The sequence below is a fragment of the Osmerus eperlanus genome, chromosome 3 (genome assembly GCF_963692335.1).
Source record: "Osmerus eperlanus chromosome 3, fOsmEpe2.1, whole genome shotgun sequence".
Classification (NCBI taxonomy): Eukaryota; Metazoa; Chordata; class Actinopteri; order Osmeriformes; family Osmeridae; genus Osmerus; species Osmerus eperlanus.
In genome coordinates, this window is record NC_085020.1 from 13,864,703 (window position 1) to 13,873,690 (window position 8,988).

Here is an 8,988-nt window from a genome sequence, read left to right on the forward strand (position 1 = left end):
ATCAGCAAAGTCGCTGCTGCCAAGCTGGCAGAAAATAGCAGACGCTGTTAATGTGTAAGCTACATGACTTATTGATATCTTGTGCCCCAGGCACAAGATGTGACCATAATTACACGTGTGCATTCCATAACGTTAAACTTTTGTTGCTGTATTATTTTACTTGCAACCCTGGCAGTGGCAAACGATCGTGGGAGCAAATAAAATAAAAAAATAATATAAAACCATAATTCAAAACGGTAAGTAGCAGTAGGCAATACTTGCACATATTTTAAGGCCAACGGCTGAATTGCCTGAGTCAGTCCCTTTTGTAGGATATTGGTATAGCTACAAAGGGCCTATAGAACAATGAAATTGCTTGCAGCCAACAGGAAGAAACATAAGGCAAAGAAAACTGGGGGGGCCCTCCTCCACAGGACTTCACTCCTGCTGAGGAGCTAGCCCTCTCCAGCTATCAGGGTCGGCCCATGATGGAAGGAGTGGAAGGGGACATATCTTCAGACCCTGGTGGCAGCAGCTCGGAAACCCAAGCATATGTATGTTTCAAGTAATCTATGTGACCATGTTCATTAAACAATTATTTATGAATATTGTAGGAGTGAAATGTATTACTGTTCTCTGCAGTGAAAGGAAATACGGTGGTGTTGCTGCCACCACCCACTGTCGTCCCACTGTGCCATACAGAGGTAACAGTGAAACTAATAGTCATATGCCAGTATGTATGCCATATGTGGTTGCTGAATATTGATCAAATATGCCATTTACTTTCTCAAGTGGAGGTCCTAGATGATCAGGAAACTGTGTCTGCCTGCTCAGAGAGCATTTTGGGGGTACACTTTTGAGATTTATTTACCACTTGCAACACAGATGGTGAGAGTGTGTGAACGTGTGGCTGAGATTGAAGTGTCTGTAATGACTTGATAATGGTGGTGGTCTGAACATGAGACACAAGTCCTTACAGTGCTCATTTCAAATATGACTCAATTGATTAAATTGCTATGGTGTTAAACTCAGCAGGAAGAGGAACGTCTTCCTTCCCCCTGAGTCTAGGGCCTCCACTTCAAGGCCAAGACAAAGACACAAATTATAAGCAATGAACCTTGAAACACAGTAGTCAAATGGACACCTTCAACTTTCTCCAAGTGTGCCTTGCAAAGGGATTTATTTGTTTCAGGTTGGAGCAGACAATGCGAGGGCCCTGTATAAAAAAACCCTGTAGCTCGATATAGAGTATAAGAGGCTCGATATAGAGTATAAGAGGCTTTTAATTAAAACAACAAGGCTGGCTTTTCTGTGTTCCTATAGGAAGGGAGAACACATAAGGATGCATTTGTTAAACTTTTTTCTACGTTTTGGTCTTTTTATACCTTTTTGTGTTTTTTTTGTTGTGCATTTTGAGTCTTTTGTGGGGGTTTTCACCATTTATTTCTTTCAATGTCCTATTTATTCTTTTAGAAAAATGCTATAAAAGTGAATGAAACATCCAAATTCAATGAAAGTAGTGAAATGATCATTTATTTAACTTTTGAAGAGCATTGTATGGTACCATACACATTGTTATTTTTGGTTTGAAATGTTTTGTTTGAAAGAAACACAAATTTATGATATGGAAATGATTAGGAAAAGGTGCAAAGCAACCCAAGGACAACAGAATGGGTTAAGGGGAGACACTCCAGTGAATAGGGATAACATATCAACATGAAACCTCCCCAGTTGATAACTAATATTAGGTCAAATATTGTTTTCATTACTAGTTTCCTGTAAATGTATGTTTAAATGAGCAAATGATGCATGAAGTTGTAAAATATGATATAATGTGCATACATTTCCAGAACGGAAATCAGAACATTGCATGAAGACAGAATGAAAATCCTTGTTTCATTTTGTCAACATATTAGAGTCCAAAGTTTTTACAAAGGGCACTTTGGATATCTCTTTTTCATCACTCCATCAATCAGAGTATGGTGGCAACAGCCATTGAAGAAAATCCTTTGCAAATTACGCGGCAGACCGTGTTCTTGCTCAGGTTCTCCGCATCACCCACACTATAAAAGTAGGTAGCGAAATAACGAAACGGTATATATAGTCTGTGGGACTGTGAGCGCACGGCTTCGATGTGTCGCATTGGCAACATACGGCTGAAGCTGGCAAAGATACGTATTCCCTCTGCTGAGAATCTATATCTTTCATAAAGATACTCATGAGGGAATGCGAAAGGGTTTTGTCGGTCTCTAAATGTTCTGGCTCTTCTGAGCGCACCTCCAAAGGATCTTCTATGAACGGTGACCGCATTATCCTCAAGAATGAGTTAGTGGGCGGGGCTTTTATACCGGTTGATCTCTGATCTCCAACTTAACCTGCTCCCGACCAGGTTAGCCGTTCAGCATGTGCTACCATGGCGATCTACCCCGGTAACAAGTGATCCTCCGTCGTAGTACAGAAAACCCTGGGTTGAACCTGAAGTTACCTCGCTAACGCCAAATCTTGATTCGTAGTACAGGCCCCAGTTGTTCAAAAAAAATTATCTGGTTCAGAATTATCTAGATTTTGAAATCCCATGTTTTGCTATCCAGGATCAGGTAATGCATTTTACATTTGTACTGGTTTTTCAAAGCAACATTGGATTGGATCACCCTGATCCAGATACAAACTTTTCAAGATGACCAAATTCGTATTTCCAGTGTTGTAAATGTTATATAAAAATGTAGGCCAATGTAGTAGGCTAGCCAAGTAAAGAACAGGTTCAATAGCCAGCATGGCATCACAAGTGTTTTGATTTGAAAACACAGAAAAAGTCAAAATAAAACAATCCAAACAGTCAGAGCCATCATCTGGCCCACAAACAATTGAAAACAAACAAATATACATTCTTCACATATAAATTGTGAATATTTTGAACATTTGTTTCAAAATCAGAAAAAAAGCTATATGTCCAATAGTAAACCAAATTTAAGAACTTTCAAAGTTAGTCTTCGGTTGTGGAGAGACCAGCTTTTTGAAACTTTTCTTTTAGGAGGCGGATCTCAAATCGGGCTTTGGTTTTCTGATGTTGGGAAAGAGTGATTTGTTCCTCTGCCAGAAGAATCTGTACTTCTGCTCTTACATATAAATAGATTTATATGAATTACATAATACAAATACAGTTTTATTTGACCAATTTCAAGTTTTATTACATGTTCCTGAAATCCACCTCGAATCCACCCTTCAGGGGCCAGTTGTTCAGAAGTGATCTGATCGGATTACGGCTTTTGTATTGGATCAAATCTTGAAAATGGGTTGTTAAAAAACAAAAAAGGATTCTGAAATTGGATTAAATCACATAATCCAATCTTGGTTTTGATCTGGATCAAACCTTCAATATGTGTTGTTCATAACTTTTTTGTAGGATTGGGATACCTTTGATCCAAAAAATCAAGATCATTCTGATCCCAGCAGAAGGGTGGATTCAGGGTAGCCTGGACCTAACCAGACCCTAGTACATTTAATGTGTACAGAGGGTCTGGGATCGCTCCATTGACAAGCGTTAACTTCGTTGAAGGTGGGTACTCTGTTGAAGTTTAAAACTATTGGATCTGCCCAGAGCCACTCTGATCTGTCATAACCAATCGCTAGCGTTTGCCTTAGCCAACTCCTTCACCACTGTAACGGAGCTAGCTGCCGTAGATGGAAAATCAAACTTTTACCGAACCCCGTGGGGAGGAGGGCCACAACATCATAGCCACCAACAAAACTTAGCAAAGATTGTTCTTGCTCCGGCTTTAACTTTTGGATATTTGGCGATGCAGCGTTGCCACAACGGACCGAATAGCTTCGCTCACATCTTTCTCCGCCACCATTACTGAACTACAACTCAAACTAGCGCACAACATCAACGTCATCGTTCTAAGCCACACCCTCTGTTCGCTGATTGGCCCTACAAAAAGTTGATTTGAGAAAACCGACTTCAAAGCCGAAATCCCAGACCTAGTACAGAAGCAAAATGAAAATTGAGCGGAAGTACGTAGGAGGGCAGAGCCAGGCTAGATTCAGGGTGTATTTCGGCAACAAAATGTAGAGTTGCTATAGCCTAGTAGTGCATTGTGTGCAGCCAGTCCCTGCGTTATGGGCGGGCTTTAGGGGGCCAGACCCGCTCCCAGAGTCAGCTGTGCCCGCCCTGGACGGACAAGCCATATTTCTTTTTTTTTACTGACGACTGACGAGCCTGTCACCAATCCCACCTTTTGTTTGATGATCTAGAGAGAATTAGACTATGGATATACAGCGTTTCCTTAATGTTAATCAACGACCACCAACGTTGATGGAGAAAGTGACAAAGACGGTGTAACGTTAGTTCTGAAGAACAAGAGGTTGCCACTGCCGAAGCTAGCTAGCTATGCCTATGGTGGTTGTGCACAATAGTTGTCCAAGCTTTATCTGTTTCAGTACGAAATGTGTTATGTTAATACCATTAAACATGTATAATTCAAAGTTCACTTGGGAGCAGTGGCGGCTGCTGCATTTTTGGCCTACATCATAAAATGTTTCCATTTATTTGGCTAGTTCTCTGGCTAGTCACCCCTACGTGTATAATTGTATGAAATGTATGATGAAAATTGACTAGCAATTTCGCCAAGCAAATACCAAGAAATAGGTTGCAGCAGTTTGTATTTCGACTACACTTGCAAAATCCACGATGGGACTGCTCGAATAGCTTCGGCGTCTTTTTAAAGTACAAAATCGCTGTCAATCCAAAGGAGATGCTGTCTTGCACCTCCAATCATCAGGCAGAAGCCCGGCGTCCAGGCCAGCCCACTCCTCCATTCACCCCAAGAGACGCAGAGCATCCGTGGGCGGGACATAATCGCAGCATTTAGGCTATCTAATGACCGTATAGTTTCGAAGCACTGAAAAAAACTGTTCAAAGCAGCCCCATTGAAGTCCATGGACGCCAGGCTTCAACAGGGAAATGCACTGTGACGCTACGGGAAAGTATGAGAAGGAAATCGAGTCAGTCGACCTGCTATAGGGTCCGTGTACCTTGTGGCCATTGGTTTTTCTATCTTGCAACCCGTTTTGATAAACGCAAAATAGGGCCGTAATATCGTTTTGTCATTTGAGTAACTCAAACACACATTTAAGTATTACAGCCAGTGGTGGCTGGTCAATAAAGGGTGCTAGGGCGCCGCCCTCCTTGGTGATTGGTGGTTTTAGATTTTTGTTTTTCATGTAATATATTTTCTAAACAATAACTACTCATTTTAAGCATGACTGTGTTAAAAATACACAATAACGTGTTGTGTATATATATACTAAAATTCAGTTTTGGGATTATTGTACTTCATGCTCGACATCTGGGGCGCTAGAAAAATCGGCCATCGAAACGCCTACCAACCTGCTGGCGATAGGTGAATTGCTGACCGTTGCTAACAAGAAACACATATTTAGCCAATCAGCGTCCTCAAATGATGCCTAAAGGGCCCTGAAATAATCGCCCCAAGCAAAGACTTACGGTGTGTGTCCACTACAGCGGAGCGGGTGGCGTGGGGCGTTGGCTTCCAATTCATTTTCAATTAAACCAGGCGTTGACGCTCGCATAGGGCATTGTGGGAAGGCGAGCGGAGCGGAGCGTTGCAAGTTGGATTCTCTCAACTTTATGTAAATGAGGAGCGTGAAAACGCTAGCGTTGGCCAATCAGATTGGTTTCTTGTTTCTTGTAACGTAGCAACTGTTGGTCATGGTAAACATTTCTAGGTTTTACAATTTCAAGATGGAGGAGAAACTTATCGTATGTGTCTGCACACCCAGTTCTGTTGAGAATAAAGTTACGTAATGTGACAAGCCTGAATTTTTAAATATTACATTAAACTAATAATGCATGGTGCAGGGTTGCCGACGTTGTCAGTGTCCCTAGTGTGTTTTTATACTTTTAAATTCAGTCTCGTCACATTACGTGACTGTTCTGTGCCACTGCTAGCTTGCTAGCCCAGCCTACAAACGACTGGTAACATGTTACGACTGATTGTGTAACATGTATTCTACTTCAGATTCAAGACTCTGGTACTGACCTTCCGAGCGGTGAACGGGACTGCACCCGACTACATCAAGTCTCTCCTCCAGCCTTACACACACCCCCCCCCCCCCCCCCCGCCACCTACGGTCTTCTTCTGACAACCGTCTGGTGGTCCCACCGCTCAAGAGCACCCGGTCCCAACACAAGCTCTTCTCCTGTCTGGCCCCCCAATGGTGGAATCAACTCCCCACCTCCATCAGGGACACTGACTGTCTCCCCACCTTCAAGAAAAGGCTCAAGACGCACTTGTTCCGGGAGTACAACGGCACTTAGGAATGCTTGGCTGGACCTGATGTTAGTTTCCTCCAGGATCACAATGACTCGTATTGAGAGACTTGTTGCTCTTGTTGGTTAGTTGTAACAGTCTCAAATTCTTGTACTCGCTGTGAAATATTTTACTGTTGATTGTTTTTTCTACAGGTACACTCTTGCACTCTTGTGGGGAGTTTCATGTTGTTCAATTGTAACTTGTTTAACTGCATGCTCTTATGGTTCTTCCCTTTGGCACTTATTTGGTTTTCCACAATGTATGCTTCATGTTTTGGCTGCTCGCAATGTTTGGGGCTATCTCGTTGTTATGATCAGTGACCTATACTACTACTAATCCTCTTTGTCCCTAATGGGACAAGGCTTCGACGATCTGCCTCCATCTGGACCTGTCTTGTGCCGCATGCTGTGCCTCGCCCCAGGTTAGGTTCATCTCCTTCAGCTCCGCTGTCACCGTTCGCCGCCAGGTGTTCTTGGGCCAGTGGTAGGTTCAGTGACCTATGCTCTTTTGTAAAGCTCTCTCTTGGAAGTCGCTTTGGATAAAAGCGTCTGCTAAATGCATAAATGTAAATGTAATGTACTGGAATCTTGCACTAGTAAAAATTCTGTATTTGTACACAGATGTTGTTTAAAAGTGGTATTTTGATAGATCTTGTGAGTAAATGAACGCAAGTCTGCACGCTTGGCCATGACTACAACAGTGACCTTAGAGAACTACAACTCTGTATTAACTTGTCTAACACGCCCCCGAGCGTGGTGTACTGTGGGAAGGCAAGCGGTGCAGAGCGTTAAAAAACGCTGTAGTGGACACATAGCGTTAGAGTATAGAAGTGATTTTGCAACTGTAGGTCCTACTTTACGTTATTGAAAATGAATGACTCCGGACCGGACTTCAGCCGTTCTCAAATTCTGTCAGATATCCTCTCCAAAATCCTTTTGAGAGGAGAACTTCAGTGGAGAAAATTTAAATAAAAGACTTTGGCCCAGATCCCCCTGACATCAAAATTACACAACAGGCGAAAAGGGTAAAGCTAAATCATACACGAGAGGTTTCTCCAAGGCCGTAATCATAATATATATTGGGGGGGACACCCATATTCAAATCTGGTAAAAATGTCCCCCCCAATATATTGATATAAAAATACAAAAAAATATATAAAATGTGGTACGCTACGACAGGCAACCACGCACGCTGTCCGAAATTATCATAAATAAATAAAAAAGTCCCCCCCAATGTTGACTCCATGGCTATGGCCTTGGGTTTCTCCCACGATTGGTAAGCTACAACAGAAAGGCCTGGCTAGCTGGATGCAGTCATGTCAATGCCTTATTTTGCTTCCCGTGCTTGCTTTTTATAACATTCGGAACAGATACAGCATGGACTGTTACAGGAGTTAAGGACATTACACATTTATCTGAGAAAACAAAACAAGTGCACAAAGGCACACATGGAGAATACAATCAAGCTAGCCATGCTAGGCAGAGACAATATCGCTATGCAACTGGACGAAGGTCACCGGATTGGGTTGAGGAAACACAACGAAGAAGTGGATAAGAATAGGCACGTTCTATCAAAGATAAATGATTGTGTTAAATTAATCTATAAATCCTTCATATTTAGTTTTACAGTAATAGTTGTGTTGTGTTTCCTAATAATACCAGGGATATTGGCTCAAGTGCCCAGATGTCCGTGGTTTTCAATATTTATGAACTGAGTGCAATGATATTTATAGTCCACAAATGTGGACATTTGCCTATAGCTGTGTGCATTAATTAAAGATCCTGTGAAGCAAATTCCATGATTTGCTTCTCAGTACATTATATACGTGTGAAATGAGTTCCTGAAAGCATGTGCAAAGCGCAAAAACTTTGTCGCACTGAAATGTGGAGTTAGACCGTAAAACAGTTTCTCTTCCGTTTTCAGATGAGGTTTTAATGGGCGGAGCCGAAAAATTACCTATCTGTCATTTTGACCCATCTACGTCAGATCACTGAATGGTTTCTCCTGCTGTACTGTTATTGTAGCCTACATCAGCTAACTAGCTAGCTTCAGGATGTCTCCCTCCACACGCAACTGCATCTTCCCTGGATGCAAGAACTTCAGCTGGGCTGCAACGCTATTTAATTTCCCTATTGATGAGGAAAGGAAAAATAGGTGGATTGATTTTGAGAAGAGCCACGCTGATGGAGAGCTTCGGATAAACTCCAACAGCCGCCTCTGCAGTGACCATTTCACGGCGGATAGTTTTAACATGGACCAGAGACAGATGTGGTTCAGGGACACACAGCTTCTCTTGCAGAGCGGAGCCGTACCGAGCATCGCCCTCCCGGCCGTTCCTCCTCCGGTCGCACCTGGACCATCCACCGCCGCCAGCAGTTCATCACTCAGTTCTGTGTGCTTGTTATAATTATACTAGATAACTTTTCCAGAGGTATCTCTGCTATGAGTTAGTGCAAACCGCTAACTTGATATTAGGCTACTCGGTGTAGAATGATGGTACTTTGGTGAAATGGTAGGTAATGTGCTAGTAGTTGGAGAACTCACTGTCTGCTGTCTCTGGTGTCCATTTTTACTCCTGTGTTACAGCTCAGGGGAACATTTTAGTTATATGCATCTGTATGTTTCACTCAATGAACAAATAAATTCTAATTCTATACTGTTTTGTTCGGCTTGA